The 16,979-nt window shown below is 47.8% G+C and overlaps 1 long non-coding RNA gene across 1 annotated transcript; it reads right to left on the bottom strand.

Annotated features, from left to right (window-relative positions):
• Nucleotides 1-526: 526 nt before the first annotated feature.
• On the bottom strand, nt 527-2,096 carry LOC310660266. Its single transcript, XR_014503330.1, has 2 exons — nt 1,680-2,096; nt 527-1,001 (listed from the first exon to the last, which is right to left on the bottom strand). It is a non-coding gene; the product is annotated as an uncharacterized lncRNA (long non-coding RNA).
• Nucleotides 2,097-16,979: the final 14,883 nt, after the last annotated feature.

The raw sequence follows: 16,979 nt of genomic DNA, 5'->3' as shown, positions 1-16,979 counted from the left end.
GGTTAAAACAATGTATCACTCTTATTTAAGTAGCTGTCAGTGAACGTTTCCAATACAGCCAGTGCGCATTCCAATGGCAGCCCAATTCCAGGGTCTGAATGATGTCTCTTCGCAGGTCAATTCAGTCACAAGTTGTGGCCATATTTAGCCCATTAACCTTAAATATCTGTGTCGTGTGTCTTTATTTCCACTGGGGGGAGGCAGGAACTCACCACACAACCAGTTTCAACATCCACTCCCATAGAAGATTTGATTGTTATAACTCTTCCTTCTTGACTTGTACAGAAAGCAATCTTTCCAAAATGTGTTCATGAGAAATTGTGGGGAAACTGTCCTACTTCGAACAGTATTTGCATATCTTGTATTTGATCCACTGCAAGTAGATAGCTCCTTTTCATGAAGCTCCTCTTAGCTGTTCTGTGGAAGCAGATTTTCATCTTTCTTAAAACTATAATTAAGGAAAGAGCCCCTAAAATAAATAAGAAGAAAATGAGACTAGAAATGACTGGACATGTAGGTAAGTAAGTAAGTAAATAAAATTAATTTTATTATTTATACCCCACCCACCTGATTGGGTTTCCCCAGCTTCTCTGGGTGGCTTAGAGTACACTAAAAATTGTAAAACATTAGACATTAAAAATTTCCCAATAAAGGGTTGTCTTCTAAATTTGGTTAACCAAGGTGGTTCCCTTCAAATGTTGTTGGATTAACTGCCATCATACCTGACCATTGGCCATGATAACTGAGGCTGATAATCCAACATCATCTGGAGTGAACCACACTGGCTACCCCCATCCTATGTTGTATTTTGCTATGGTTATTGGGGGTGGGGGGAAAGGGCTGTTCTTATACCTTGAAATACTGTTAACTTTCACAATAGGTTTATACAGCTCTGGGATCTTCCTTTCAATCACTGGCCTAAGGTTCTCTTTCAACTTGTTATAGTTATTTTAGATAATCCCTTTGGTCAGCAGTAATCAGGCATTTATTTTTCACCACATCTGTTCCTAAAAAATGAAGAACAAAATTCATGTTGATTAATTTCACCACATAGTCTTGCACCATGTGCATCTTGTAATAAAGTTTCAGTTTTGGCTGGGACCGAGCTCTATAATCATCCCCATAAAGCCAAATTTAAAATTTTTAAATCATCCCCATAAAGCCAAATTTAGCACAAAACAGAAAACGTAGCAGAACAACTCAAAACAAATAAGAAACATCAGAATCATGAAAAACAATTGATGGGAAACAGAACCACCCTAAACCCTAACCATTGACCTCTTACCCATGACCCCTAATCAGTTGCCCATTACCCTTTACTCCAATCCCTTATCCCCAAGCACCCTTTACTCCAATCCCTTATCCCCAAGCATCCCTTATCCCCCAAGCACCCCATGTCTAACCCATAAGCACTTTCCCTTAACCCCATACCATTTACCACTAACTCCAATCCCTACCCATTTAACCTAAGCCCTTACCCTAACCCAGGCATAGGCGAACCTGGCCCTCCAGATGTTTTGAGGCTACAATTCCCATCATCCCTGACCACTGGTCCTGATGATGGGAGTTGTAGTCCCAAAACATCTGGAGGGCCAAGTTTGCCTATGCCTGCCCTAAACATTTACTCCAATCCCTTACCCCTTTTCCATAATCACTTACCCCAACCCTAAACCACTTACCCCTAATTGTCAGGAGTGCGTGCAGGAGCCAGGCCCTGTGACTGGTAGGGCCTCGCAGGACTGGGGCCTTCCTGAGTTTGGCCTGGAAGGGCAAGGTGCGGCGGCACAGGTGAGGCTTGACAGAAGATTTGTAGCATCTGGTGGCAAGCGCTGGGAGGGGTATATATGATCAGCATTTCCCTCTGGCTCTTTGCCACAGCAACACGCTACCCACCTAGTTGTGCTTTGGCTTCCTGACTCCTGGTTTCCTGATTTGTGGACTCTTGGCTTCCAGACCCCTGGACTGCTGATTCCTGCTTCCTGACCTCCACCCCGGTCCCGATGTACGGAGCCAGGACCCCGACTGCCTGTAACCCAGATTGTGACACTAATCACTTGCCCCTTACCCCTAATCACTTGCCCTTAATGCCTAAGCTCTTACCCCTTATCTCTTACCCCAACCCCTAAATGTGGTCACATACCCTCAATCCATTACCCCACACCACTTACCTCTAACCATTTGCCCTTCATTCCTATTCCCTAATTCCTAACCACTTACCCCTTACTTTAACACCTCACAGCTAATCCCCATTCCCTATACACTTACACCAAACCAATAATCGCTTACCCCAATCCCGTACCCATAAACCCTTAACACTTACCCCTGATCGCATACCCCTAACCCCAAATCCATAACCACTTACAGCTAAGAGAGATTTATTGCAAACAAACTGTGATAATAAATCTTGTGCCCACATGCTTCCTCTGGCGTGAGCTTTGCAGAATACGCAATGTTGTTGGAAGCTTATTGAAGTCTGAACGCTGTCCTTCTGGACAACGAAGGAAAGAATGGCTTGAAAGCTACAACTAGTGTTTATTGTAGTAAACAGTAATAAACACATAGGTTACTATATACAGATATAGAGTGTTAACAGCATGTACAGTCTCTCAGCAAACTGCCATTAACCAATCCCTCATACTCTAACCACCACAGACAGACAGAGGGACTCTCTCAGAACACAGGCATATATATATATATAAATATAATTTTTATTAAGTTTCATATTACCAAATTTTTGTGGGGGGTACCCATGCTTCTCGATCGGCAGGAGTCCAATCCTCAACTGTTTTCTGCTGCTTTCATATCAAGAATGATATTTCCAGTCCCCTCTTCTCAATCCTTGTCGTTACACATTTTCCTTTTCCTTCACCTCCGAATTACTCCACAAGTGGGTTGAAAAAAACAGTCTTATTTGTATTTCTGTGTGGACTTTATACTGCTCTCTCGTAAATCCCAATAATCCAGGCATTTCTGCTCGAGCAAGCAATCGCCATCTTGTTGTTCCGATGAAATACAGTCTAAAGCTTGCTGTCAGAGCTGGCTCCAGGTCCCAGCTCACAGAGGACCAACGCTAGCCGGCAGTAATGTACAAAAGTCTTTATTGAAGTACAGTTTCCATTTTCCAGCCGCAGCGCCCCAGCTCTACGTCTAGGGTTAGATCGGCGAAGCTCCATCTGAATCTCCGCCCCCTGTACACCAGTTTAAGACTCTAGCCTTACTCCACCTCTTCCGTCTCTCCTTTCTCCTCTGGGTCCTGTTACCCCCCGGGGTCCCTTCCTTCCTGGATTCTTCTGACGCTGACATTGACCCCCCTGACTCCTCCCGCTCTTTCCGGCGGGCTTTAGGACCTGGCTCCCTATCCGGGCTGCCAACTGTGCCGCCCTCCTGCACATTTGAACTTGGCGCGTGCGCGCAGCCTTCAACCTTCCTCTTGACCGTTTCCTCGCTCCCCGATGGAGGCGTGGCCAATCCTGCCTCATGTCCTCCCGCTGGCAGTGCGCCTCCTGATCCCGATGCCTGGGACTCCTCCCCCCTACTGCACTCTGGTGTGGATGCTGGTCCTGATTTCCAACTGCTGCTCTCTGAGTCCCCTCTGGCCCCTTCTTCCTGGGGTGTCCCCCTCGGCACCCCCCTTGCCCTGACCATGGGGGCCCCTTTCTGTGAATCTTCCGATTCGCTGGAAAGACTCGGAGACCTCGGACCGCTGTCATCGCTAACATTTCCTTCGGACTCCTCCCCCTCGCTCTCTATTTCCTCCCTTTCCTGTGCCTCTGCTCCTGAACCCCTGACACTTGCTCTTTAACTTTCCTGACCTGTTGCATCGTAAATTAGTCTTTTTCCAGGAGGGCTGCCCCTTCCAGTTCGCAATCTCATCGAAAGTAATAAATCTTCGGCTCGCCCTCCCCAAGACCAAACCTCCTGCAACACAGGTCTCGTAACCAATCTCCATTCTAACTGCATCGCAAAGAGAGCCCTTCTTCTTTCCAAATCCTTTACAGGAAATTTATATCATTCCCACACAGTTCATATTTAGTCCCATTTTCCAGTTGCTGTGACGGATCTTCTAAGAGGGAGGGTTATTAGTTAATCACATAGAGCAAAAAAAGATAAAAAGTCATTTCCACACACCCCCTTTGAGTTCCGTTGCACTCCAATCCACATACCAGCTTGTCTGTAGTACTTTGATGTAATCTTCCGTCTCAGTCTTCTTTATTTCGGTGGTAAAATTGTTAGCAGATAAAAACCTACTGCCTCTCTTGAAGCATGTGCGTTATCTTTCACCAATTTTTTTCTTTTAAGTAACGTAACTAGTTTCGCTCCTGGAAGTAGCTTCGGAGGAGTTCCGAGGCCCGCCGAGGGTTGTGCACCCAGTGCCTCACCCCCTCCTTATTCCGAACTTGGGGGTGATTTATGGCAACAGTGGGTGAAAACTGCATCTCTCCCCCCTGGAGAGATGTTAGGGAGACTGATTTACTCCCCATAATCAGCCTCTAATTACCTACTGTTAACCAACCAACAGGCTGTCTCTGGGCAGACTACTATCTCTGAGGCAGACTTATCTTTTCTGGGCAGGCTGCCAAGAATATCTCACACGGGCTTTTTGGGGGAAGGGGGCGAGTCTGTTGGTGCACCAACAGGCAGCTCCACAATCCAGACCCGGTCCTACAAATGCAAAGTGACGGCACCCCCCAAGGCAGGGTGGGGGCTCTGCTCCCTGGTGGCAGAAAGAATCCATTAGTATGTGCCTGTGTGTCTATGCATTGCAGGGGATTGGACTGGATGACCACCAGGGTCCCTTCTAGCTCTACCATTCTGGGTAGAGCTAGAAAGAAAAATTGGTATCATGATTATAATTATAATAACGATAGCAATTTTTCTTATTGTAATTTTGATTACTTTTCTTATTGTAATTGTAATTATTAAAATTAGAATATAGAATTAAATAATAATTATAATTATTATAATTATTGAGCCAGATAAAGCAGATAAATTTAATAAGTTATCTCTACTCTCAGGGTCACTTTTCTTTGCTCTGGCCGGAAAGAAGCTGTGCAAAAATACTGTCTCTCAAACCCCGGATCCACAAAGTCCTGGGCTTCTTATAGAATCATAGAATCATAGAGTTGGAATAGACCACAAGGGCCATCGAGTCCAACCCCCTGCCAAGCAGGAAACACCATCAGAGCACTCCTGACATATGGTTGTCAAGCCTCTGCTTAAAGACCTCCAAAGAAGGAGACTCCACCACACTCCTTGGCAGCAAATTCCACTGTCGAAGAGCTCTTACTGTCAGGAAGTTCTTCCTAATGTTTAGGTGGAATCTTCTTTCTTGTAGTTTGGATCCATTGCTCCGTGTCCGCTTCTCTGGAGCAGCAGAAAAAAACCTTTCTCCCTCCTCTATATGACATCCTTTTATATATTTGAACATGGCTATCATATCACCCCTTAACCTTCTTGAACTGTGGTGCCCAGAACTGGACACAGTACTCCAGGCGAGGTCTGACCAGAGCAGAATACAGTGGCACTATTACTTCCCTTGATCTAGATGCTATACTCCTATTGATGCAGCCCAGAATTGCATTGGCTTTTTTAGCTGCCGCGTCACACTGTTGGCTCATGTCAAGTTTGTGGTCAACCAAGACTCCTAGATCCTTTTCACATGCACTGCTCTCAAGCCAGGTGTCACCCATCTTGTATTTATGCTCTCATTTTTTTTGCCCAAGTGCAATACTTTACATTTCTCCCTGTTAAAGTTCATCTTGTTTGTTTTGGCCCAATTCTCTAATCTGTCAAGGTCGTTTTGAAGTGTGATCCTGTCCTCTGGGGTGTTAGCCACCCCTCCCAGTTTGGTGTCATCTGCAAATTTGATCAGGATGCCCTTGAGTCCATCATCCAAGTCATTGATAAAGATGTTGAATAAGACCGGGCCCAAGACAGAACCCTGTGGCACCCCACTAGTCACTCTTCTCCAGGATGAAGAGGAACCATTGATGAGCACCCTTTGGGTCCGGTCAGTCAGCCAGTTACAAATCCACTGAGTGGTAGCATAGTCAAGACCGCATTTTACCAGCTTCTTTACAAGAATATCATGGGGCACCTTGGCAAATGCCTTGCTGAAATCAAGGTAGGCTACATCCACTGCGTTCCCTTCATCTACCAGGCTTGTAATTCTGTCAAAAAACGAGATCAGGTTAGTCTGACATGACTTATTTTTCAGAAATCCATGCTGTGATCACAGCATTCCTTTCTAGGTGCTCACAGACTGTTTGCTTAATGATCTGCTCCAGAATCTTCCCTGGTATTGATGTCAGACTGACTGGGCGGTAATTATTTGGGTCCTCTCTTTTCCCCTTTTTGAAAATAGGGACAACATTTGCCCTCCTCCAGTCTGCCGGGACTTCGCCTGTTCTCCAGGAATTCTCAAAGATGACTGCCAGTGGTTCTGAGATCACATCTGCCAGTTCTTTTAATACTCTTGGATGCAGTTCATCTGGCCCTGGAGACTTGAATACATCTAAACTAGTCAAGTATTCTTGTACTATCTCCTTAGTTATTCTGGGCTGTGTTTCCTCTGCTGAATCATTTGCTCCAAATTCTTCAGGTCGGGCATTGTTTTCTTTATCGGAGAAGACTGAGGCAAAGAAGGCATTGAGGAATTAAGCCCTTTCTGTGTCCCCTGTTTGCATTTCACCATCTTCTCCTCTGAGTGACCCCACTGTTTCTTTGGTCTTCCTTTTGCTACGAACATACCCATAAAAGCCTTTTTTGTTGCTTTTAACCTCTCTAGCAAGCCCGAGTTCATTCTGTGCTTTAGCTTTTTCTGACTTTGTGTCTACACGTGCTGGCTATTTGTTTGAATTCCTCTTTGGTGGTTTCCCCCCTTTTCCATTTTTTGTACACATCCTTTTTTAATCTTAACTCAGTTAAAAGTTCTTTAGATAGCCACCCTGGCTTTTTTAGGCACCTTCCATGTTTCCGTCTCATTGGTATTGCCTGAAGTTGTGCTTTTACTATCTCCCTATTGGTATTGCCTGAAGTTTTGTTTTTACTATCTCCCTCTTAACAAACTCCCAGCCATCATGAACTCCCTTTCCTTTTAGTATTACTGTCCATGGGATCTCACCCAGCACTTCCCTAAGTTTTATGAAGTCGGCTTTCTTAAAGTCAAGAAATTGATGAGGAGATTTCACCCCTCCCATACCCAAGAATCTCCTCATCAGTCTCCTGACTCTGCAGAGAGGAAGAGGCGTGTTCTTATACCTACTTATTCCACTCCAGCACCAGACTCAGAGAGAGAGACTCAGAGAGTGAGTCGGCCAGAGAGAGAGAGAGTCGGTCAGGGAGTGAGTCAGTCAGCGTGTCGAAAAGACTGAGTGTTATCTCTGTGTAGATAAGGTTGCTGCATAAAGCAGCTGTAAGGCTCAGTGCACTCCAGCATCTCTATTTGTATATAGTGTATAGAACAGTAGCTGTTAGTGAATAAAAGAAGATATTCTTCAGCGCTGTCGTCCGAGTGATTTATGCTCTGCTGGACTCTGCTGTACAACGACTGTTTTCTTGGTGAAGTGGTTTGCGGTGCTCACAGCTCTGAGTTGTGAGTCCACGGCACTTGGACCTGTTCCACAGAGGAAGGTGGTCTCTGGAAGTGCCATCCAGCTCGCCTAGCCCAGTCGGGGCTGAGGTGGATGAGTCCAGTTGGTAACCCTGGCTCAAGGGCGATGCTGACATCGGTTATGGGCCCAGTCGTTGTTCCAGTCGCCTGACCAAGCGTTGTTCCAGTTGTACCAGTCATCCCAGTCATCCCAGTTGCCAGAGGTTTCTGTTGCTGATTGCCGGACGGTGGAACGGAGGCTGTATGCTGGACTGATTTGTGGTGCCCAGAAGCAGAGCTGTTTTGGAGCAGAGTGTTCAAGCTGCCGCTGTTGCTGTTGCTGCTGCTTGATTTATGGAGGTATGTTGCTGACTGCAAAAGAAAGAAGATAGCATCCCTGTTTGCCTGTTATTTGCGCTCTGAGTGGGAGAGAGAGTGGCTGAAGGAGTCAAGGCTTTATCTGTGTTGCACGAGGGAAGTGTCTTGCTCTAAGTAATAGCAGACATGGCCTGTGCACATTCTGGCCAGATGGCTCTGTCCTTTCCTCTCCTGACGCCTGAAACCTATGCAGTATGGCAAGTGAAGATGAAAGCGCTTTTACAGAGGGAAAAGCTATTTCACACGATAGAAGATGACCCTCCCAATAAGGATGATGATGAATGGCCTGAGTGGCACGCTGCAGACATGAGAGCCCGAGGGACAATTGTTTTGAGTGTTTCAGACCACTTGTTGGTAAACCTAGAGGGCCAAGAGACTGCACGAGCTGTTTGGCATAAGCTGAGAGATATGCATTTGAGGCAGAATGCTGGTTCCAGTGTGATTTTCTTCAAGAAGCTGTGCAGGCTGCAGTTGGAGAAAGGTGGTGATTTGCCTAGCCATCTATCTCAGTTAAAGCGTCTCAGACAAGACCTTGTTCAGCGAGACCTGGCTATTTCAGAGGCTGTGTTTGCAATGCTCATGATAAATAGCCTAGACGACTCTTACGATGGAGTAGCTGCCCAGATTTCTACCATGCCTTCTGACCGGCTAACCGAAGATTATGTTTCTAGCGTGCTCCTGAATGAGTGGGATCGCAGACAGGCTGTTAGAGAAAGCCGGGAAAATGGTGCTGTTAAAAATGTGCTTGAAAATGTGCCTAAGTCTCCAGCAGGGGAAAGTGAAAGTGAAACTGCTGCTGTTAAAGCACTAAAGGAGAAGCGGTGCTTTTCGTGTGGAGCACAAGGCCATTTGAGTTTTCAGTGCAGCAAGAAAACTTCAAAGAAGAAGGGAAACTTCAGAGGCAGAGGGGGAGGAGGACGAAACCCCCAAGCACCTGCTACTTCAAAGGCTTTGATCTCTCGCTGCTCCAATCAACGTGGGCGGAGTTTATTCGTGATCAACTCTGGCTGTACCAACCACGTAACCAAAGATAAGGATCTCTTTGTTCAGCTTGAGAAGCAAGAGAAAGAAATTAATCAAGCAGATGGGACTGTTCTCACGAGTGTGGCTAAGGGAACTGTGTTCTTAAAGAGCCTGAATGCAACAATTAAGAATGTCCTGTATGCGCCTGATATTCAGGACAATTTGTTAAGTGTTTCCCAGCTTGATCGTCAAGGGTTTAAGGTGGTGTTTGCTAAATCTCGCTGTGAAATTCGTCGAGATGGCAAGCTCATTCTGTATGCAAAATGTGTTAATGGTTTGTACCAATTGCCTTTTGTTTCAGGTACAGGTACTGCAGAAGCAACTAAGAAAGAGTGTTGCAATTTATCTGTTAATAAGAATGAGAAGTTGCATGACCAATGTATTCATTTTTACCACCATGTTTATGCTCATTTGAATTTCCAGGCTGTGGCAAAAATGCCTGATATGGTTCAGGGTATGAAGTTAAAAGAATGTCCCTACCACATGAAATGTGTTTCTTGTGCTGAGAGTAAGGCAAGGCAAGCTCCCAAAGGTACAAAGTCTGGGAAAGAGGCCAAGAAACCATATGAAGTCATTCATGCAGACTTAGTGGGGCCTCTAGCGCTTTCTAGAGGCAATTCAAGGTTTTTCATGGTTTTGATAGACTCCTATTCAAGATATGTTTGGGTCTATATGCTGCAGAAAAAGTCTGAAGCCTTTACCAAGTTTCGCCAGTTTTGTAAATGGCTCAGAAATGTACATAATGAGAACGTACATTGTCTTTTCACTGACAGGGGAGGTGAGTTTTGTTCAGAGGAGTTTGAGTGTTTTCTTTCTGAACAGGGCATTGAGCATAGGACAGCCACGCCCAGATCACCCTGGCAGAATGGTTTATGTGAGAGAGTAAACCAGACCCTGCAGCAAGGAATCAGAACACTGTTACATGATTCGGGGCTGCCCAATCCCTATTGGGCCGAAGCTCTTTCGTTTTTCTGTCACGTGTATAACAGGAGGTACCAGTCCGCAGTAAATTGCACCCCATATGAGATGTTTCACGGAAGGAAGCCATGTGTAAAGCATTTTAAAATTTTTGGATCAGAGGTTTGGGTGCACACCTCGCAGGGTGACAAACTGAGCAAGCGTGGAGAACATGGTGTTTTCCTAGGATATGAGAAAGGGTCTTATCGTGTCCTGATCACAGACACGTAAACCATCAGGCTGACCAGGAGTATTGAGGACAATCCACAATGGGACAGAGTTGGCGTTTTTCAGTGCCATCCCATTTGTGATGATGGTGCAAAAGGGGCAAAGACAGTTAAGAGGGAGGCAAGTTCTGATGTGATTGATAATCCTGATGCCAATGTAGTTCCGGGTAGTGGCACAGATTATCAGAGCCCAAAAGCCTCAGGAGAGTCTGACGCAGATGCAGACTTAGCAGCTTCATATACTTTAGCTCCCCATTCTCCCAAAGAGGAGGAAGCACCAGAACAAGAGGATCAGAGAGTTTTGCGCAGATCCGAGAGAACAACCAAGGGTGTACCACCGAAAAGGTTTGCTGAAGAGTTCGCCAAGACTGCGGTCACGAGCAACTCTGGTGCGGTTTTTAAACCAGGCATGAAGTGTGCTAAGAGTAATAGCACAAAACGCTTTATTTATTTCCTTACCTGACCTAAAATGGTTCATGTATAATATGCTGAAAGGATCAGGATTGAAGAAGCAAGCGTGTGTTTGAGTACAAAAAGTGGTTTGTTCAAATCTGCCTAAATGAGCAATGTTAATTTGCATGTGAGAAAGAGAAACGTGTATGAAGATTTTTCTAGAAGCTGCTTATTCATTTGAGTGTTCATAATGTGTGTTTTGTGTGAACTACAGATTGAGGTCTATGTTTTAACTCCTTCCTAATGGACACAGAGTGGTTACAGTTATTGTTTAATGGTATTGTTAAAGTGTCTTAAATAAAAGGGGGAGAGAGGTACCTGCAAATATGTTAACCAAGGTTGTAAGCAGAGAACAACTTTTGGTGTGTGTAAATTGCAGTTATGTTAAAGATTCTTGAGATGGTCGGATGAAATGGGGGAGGATGAGGAGATTTCACCCCTCCCATACCCAAGAATCTCCTCATCAGTCTCCTGACTCTGCAGAGAGGAGGAGGCGTGTTCTTATACCTACTTATTCCACTCCAGCACCAGACTCAGAGAGAGAGACTCAGAGAGTGAGTCGGCCAGAGAGAGAGAGAGTCGGTCAGGGAGTGAGTCAGTCAGCGTGTCGAAAAGACTGAGTGTTATCTCTGTGTAGATAAGGTTGCTGCAGAAAGCAGCTGTAAGGCTCAGTGCACTCCAGCATCTCCATTTGTATATAGTGTATAGAACAGTAGCTGTTAGTGAATAAAAGAAGATATTCTTCAGCGCTGTCGTCCGAGTGATTTATGCTCTGCTGGACTCTGCTGTACAACGACTGTTTTCTTGGTGAAGTGGTTTGCGGTGCTCACAGCTCTGAGTTGTGAGTCCACGGCACTTGGACCTGTTCCACAGAGGAAGGTGGTCTCTGGAAGTGCCATCCAGCTCGCCTAGCCCAGTCGGGGCTGAGGTGGATGAGTCCAGTTGGTAACACTGGCTCAAGGGCGATGCTGACAATTGAGTCCTAGTATGCTTGGCTGCTCCTTTCCGCTGTATAGTAAACTTCAGAAGAGCATGATCACTCGCGCCCAATGATCCTTCCACTTCTACCCCACTAACCAGGTCATCAACATTGGTTAGGACCAGATCTAAAATGGCTGTTCCTTTTGTTGCTTCTCCCACTTTCTGGACAATGAAGTTGTCTGCAAGGCCAGTGAGGAATCTGTTTGACCTTATACTCTTGGCTGAGTTTGACATCCAACAAATATCCGGGTAATTGAAGTCCCCCATTACTACTATCTCCCTTCCTTTTGCATGCTTGGCCATCTGTTCCAGGAAGGCATCATCTATGTCCTCCGTTTGGCTTGGGGATCTATAATAAACTCCCACAATGAGGTCACTGTTGTTCTTCTCTCCCTTAATTTTGACCCAAATGCTCTCACTTTGGCTTTGAGGTTCTAAATCTTGGATCTCTTCACAGGTATACACATCCCTGACATATAACACCACTCCTCCTCCTTTCTTGTCTGGTCTGTTTCTCTGAAATAGATTGTATCCCTCCATTATTACATTCCAATCATGGGACTTATCCCACCAGGTTTCAGTGATGCCTATTATGTCATATTTAGTTTGCTGAGCTCAAGCTCATCTTGTTTATTTCCCATGCTTTGCGCATTAGTGTACAGACATTGAAGTCCATTAATCATTTCCCTGTGTCTCCTATTTAAGGATTTTTTCCTCCCACCACTAGGTCTGCGTGCTGTTTGCTCCATTTGGTCTATGACATTTTGATGATCATCTTCATCAATTGATAGACTCCTACCTTCAGGAGCACTGTCTCCCTCCCCCACATTAGTCAGTTTAAAGCCCTCCTGATGAGGTTTCTGAGATTTTTGGCTAGAACATTCCTCCCAACCGTTGTGAGGTGCAGCCCATCACTTGCCAGAAGTCCATCTTCAAGAAACTGCAGTCCGTGATCTAAGAATCCAAACCGTTCCTGTTTACACCATTTGCGAAGCCAGCTGTTCACTTCCACTATTTTTCCCTCTCTCCCTGGGCCACGTCGTTCAACTGGGAGGACAGATGAGATAACAATTTGTGCATTTAATTGCTTCAATTTCCTGCCCAGAGCCTCGTAGTCTCTTTTGATCTTCTGGAGGCTATTGCTTGCAGTGTCATTGGTTCCCACATGAACCAAGAGGAAGGGGTATTTGTCAGTGGGTTTTATGATTCCTTGCAGTCGTTCAGTTACATCTTGGATCTTAGCCCCAGGGAGACAGCACACCTCCCGAGACATCTTGTCAGGCCCACAGATCACTGCTTCTGTTCCCCTCAGTAGGGAATCCCCTATCACCACTACACGCCTCCTCTTAGGTTTGGTCGGGGTTCTTCCGTGAGCTGTCCGTTCCAAGGTCGCCTGCACATTCCCTGAGGACTGACTTTGCTGCTTGTCTTCATATACCTGATTGAGTGTAATGAGGGAGAGATCCTCAAATGGAGTCTGTTCTTCATCTTCCATGCTAGGGGAAAGGACTTCAAAGTGATTGTGTATTTCTAAACAATCAGAGCGAACCCTGGGCCTCCTACTTCTTTGAGTCACGTTTCTCCATATGTCTGGCACCTGTGTTGGTGAACTAGCCTCCTTCTCAGGGGTGTCCCCTGTCTCCTCCTTGGTGGAGACGGTGTTCTCTGCTGCTTCCAAGAAGAGCTCCAGCTCTCTAATTCTTTGGAGCGTAGCTACACATTCCTCCAGTTGCTGGACTTTGTCTTCTAAGAGGGCAATCAACATACAATTGTTGCAGGTAAAGCTGCCTGCAACCTTTGGCAAGATGGCAAACATTGCGCAGGAACCGCAGGCGACTGCAGCTGTTCCCTCACCCTCCATCTTGAGAACGTGTCGTTGGGGGTGGCTACAGTGGTCCTCCATCTTAAAAAGCATGAAGACAGGGCAAATACCCCCCCCAAACCTAGGTCTCCCCCAACAAACGTTTGAGACTAGTTCCCCTAAATCTAAAAGATGGATTAAACTGCATGCGCCGCCAGGCGCGCGCCGCTGCCCTGCAAACTCTGATAAGCTCCTCCCACAGCTAATCACCTGACTCAACAGAAACCCTGCCCCCTCTGACCTTTGCACAGGGAGAGCAGCTAATCAGCCTTCTTCAGCTGCTGCCCTGCAAGCTTCTTCACCTTCCTTGCTGCTCCCCTGGCACTGCTCCTCGCACCCACCTCCGGCTGCGTACGCTATGTTGTCCACCACAAGACACGGGTTCAGACTAGAAGCTTTAAGTCTGCATTCCTGCCAGGGAGGAATTCGAACCCACCACCTGCTGAACGCCTCACCCAGAGAGGCATTCCAAAGTGGCAGGGAGTTCCAAAGCTCCCCGGCACTGTAGCAAGGAGTCCCAAAGGGGTCATTGGGATTTCTTTTTCATGCTGAAAAGCCCCATATCTTTATAGGGCATCCAGTGGCAGGCAGTCGCAAAAGTGGACGAACACTTCACCTTTAAAAGGAGTTTAACAGGAATAACATAAGCAAAATTCATTATTATAGCAACTCCAGTGGCAGTCAGTCATACACACCCCAAACTTTCTGAGAGGCTTGCCTGAAACTTGCCACCGCTGTCGACCAGAAGCTTCTCCTCTCGCCAGGCCCAACCAGAACTCGGTGCCGGCTGAGAGAAAAAGAAGAGTCAGGTGGGCAGTGGATTCAAGTGCCGGAGGCTCTTCCTTTGGCAGGGAGTTCCATTGGCCCAAGCAAACCCTGACTTGCCACTTTCTCCCTGGAAACCTGGTAGTGGTAGCGGAAGAGTCTCGCTTGCGAGGCGGGTGGCGCGGCGCCCGCCTGGACGGAGACTAGCACCCTAGAAAATTGAAAATACTAATTGGGAGAGAAAGAGAGGGCTGAATCAGCTCCTTTCACACCCAGCTTGGAGTAAATTGTTATTGGGATGATTCATTCCCATCCCCTCAGCCCACCACACAGGGTTGTGAGCTAGAGGCACTCAATGGTCATCCCTCCTGACCCGGACACTTAGGGGTGCCTTGTGTGAGCCCCACCTTCGGCACCTACCTCAGCCCAATCCCGGCTCCACCAATCGCCGTGGGGCAGATGCCAGATTCAGGTGCCAGATTCAAAATTGCACAAGCCTGAGCGGGGGGGACACAAGCCAGAGCAGTCTATTCTCCGTCCCCGTTTTGCACCTGGAACCCTTTGGTCTTGGGGTGGACACCCTCCATGGCTCTACAACTCCCAAGACTTACCTGCACCGAGGCAGCTCTCCGATGTCACCTTGAGGTTGTCGAGCACCATGTATGATGGCGCAGTCCCTGCCACCTGCACCGGGTGTGTGTGTGTGTCGGCATGCTGCAAACTCGAATCTGGTACTGTTGTCTGAACCTTGATGCGCACCAACACTTGCCACTGACCTCCACAGTGAAATTCCTTTAGTGCCAGCTCCCGCCCTGCCTCGAACCTGCCACCGGCACCTCAGCCTGCCGCTCACCTTCTTTCTCCACGCAAACATGCAGAGAGCCTGGCGAGGGAAAGCAGGGCATCATTTCACTGGGGTCCTCTAGCTTGGAGGCAAGAGGGAACTCTGTGGGCCATCCAGCCCACCCTGAGCTTTTACTGGAGTCTCCGCTGCTCAGGTAGTACCAGAAGCTGATGCAGTGGGTGCCCTCAAGTGGGTATATCCCCATCCACAGTGCCACTGCTTGACCTGCTGCCAGAGAGCCAGTGCTGGTGTCGGCAACCATGTAGTGCCCTGGGGAAAGGAAGAAATGTGTTCCAGTTGAATCTTCTTCTGGATTGGAAACCCTGGGGGTCATCCAGTCTAACCTGCCGCAAGGCGCCACTCACCCTCCAGGTGTGGTTGTCAAGCAGACCTTGTTCCAAGGCGCCACCCCGCCACGCCCACCTGGTGGGGCTGGCTCCTAGGAAAGGACAAGGGCTGATGGAATCTGGAGACGTTCCTTGCCTTGCAGCGCCCATCTGCAGGGTAGATGACCCAGGGTGTGCCCTCCAGCTCTACAATGCTATCATTCTGTGATGTTGTAAAGCAGGAAATGCTCAAAGCAGAGGGTGCTGGGTTTTAGTGCTGCACAGGGTGCTGCCCCTGGGTGGGCTCAGACCCAGCAGGGAATTTGGTTTCCGTGTAACATGGCCACCCCATTCCTGGCATGACAAGATACACGAGGAGAAAACACTTTCCTGTCTCCTGTGGCGGCCAGTTCCACAAGTTAACAAAGGCATGTGGCAAGCCTCAAATTCCCTGCAGATGCTCACCACACTGGCTCTCCTCTGTGCCGCCATGGCAGTCAGGCTCGAAATCGCACATTTGCTCTCTGCTGATGCAGAGCAAACTGGCCATCCTTGCGGGTGCCGGGGTGTGTGTGGCTTGCTGGGGGGAGCAGAGAACCGGCCTGGATGGGGAGGGAAGGAGGTGTCAATGTCCGGGACTGGTGGGAGGAATACCTATGAGATTCCTCATCTGTGGGTTTTGGATTCCAGCCAAAAAGATTGGGTTGGATGACCCTCAGTGTCCCTTCCCATTCTCCCATTCCCATAGGGCAGTTCACAAGACACACACTGTCAGGGCTGGCTCCGGGTCCCAGCTCACCAAGGACCAACGCTAGCCGATAGTACAGTATCAAAGTCTTTATTGAAGAATAGTCTCCATTTACAAGTCTCAGCGTCCCAGCCCTACGTCTGGACTTTAGACCGGCGAAGCTCTGTCTGGATCTCCACCCCCTGTGCACCAGTTCAAGACTCTAATCTTACTCCACCTCTTCCTTCTCTCTCTCTTCCTCTGGGTCTTACTACCCCCCGGGGTCTCATTCCTCCTGGACTCTTCCGACGCAGAGCTTGACCCCTCTGACTCCTCCCCCTCTCTTCGGCGGGCTTTAGGACCTGGCTCCCTACCCGGGCTGCCCACCTTGCCGCCCTCCTGTACATTTGAACTTGGCGCGCGCGCGCGTTTTACTTTCCGGATGACCGTTTCCTCGCTCCCTGACGAGGGTGTGGCCACTCCTGCCTCACGTTCTCCCTCTGCCTGCGCGCTCCCTGATCCCGATGCCTTGGACTCCTCCCCCCTACTGCACTCTGGGGGGGACGCTGGTCCGGATTTCCAGCTGCTACTCTCTGAGTCCCCTTCTTCCCGAGGTGTCCCCCTGGGCACTCCCCTTGCCCTGACCATGGGGGCCCCTTTCTGTGAATCCTCCGAGTCACTGGAGAGACTCAGAGACCTTGGACTACTGTCGCCGCTGACATTTCCTTCCGACTCCTCCCCCTCGCTCTCTGTTTCTTCCCTCTCCAGTGACTCTGCTCCTGAACCCCTGACACACACACAGAGAAACTCACTCACACATACATGGGTTCACACACATATACGACC

This window comes from Podarcis tiliguerta (genome assembly GCF_965153285.1).
Source record: "Podarcis tiliguerta genome assembly, chromosome: 11".
Taxonomy (NCBI): domain Eukaryota; kingdom Metazoa; phylum Chordata; class Lepidosauria; order Squamata; family Lacertidae; genus Podarcis; species Podarcis tiliguerta.
This window is presented reverse-complemented; position numbering and strand designations above follow the sequence as displayed.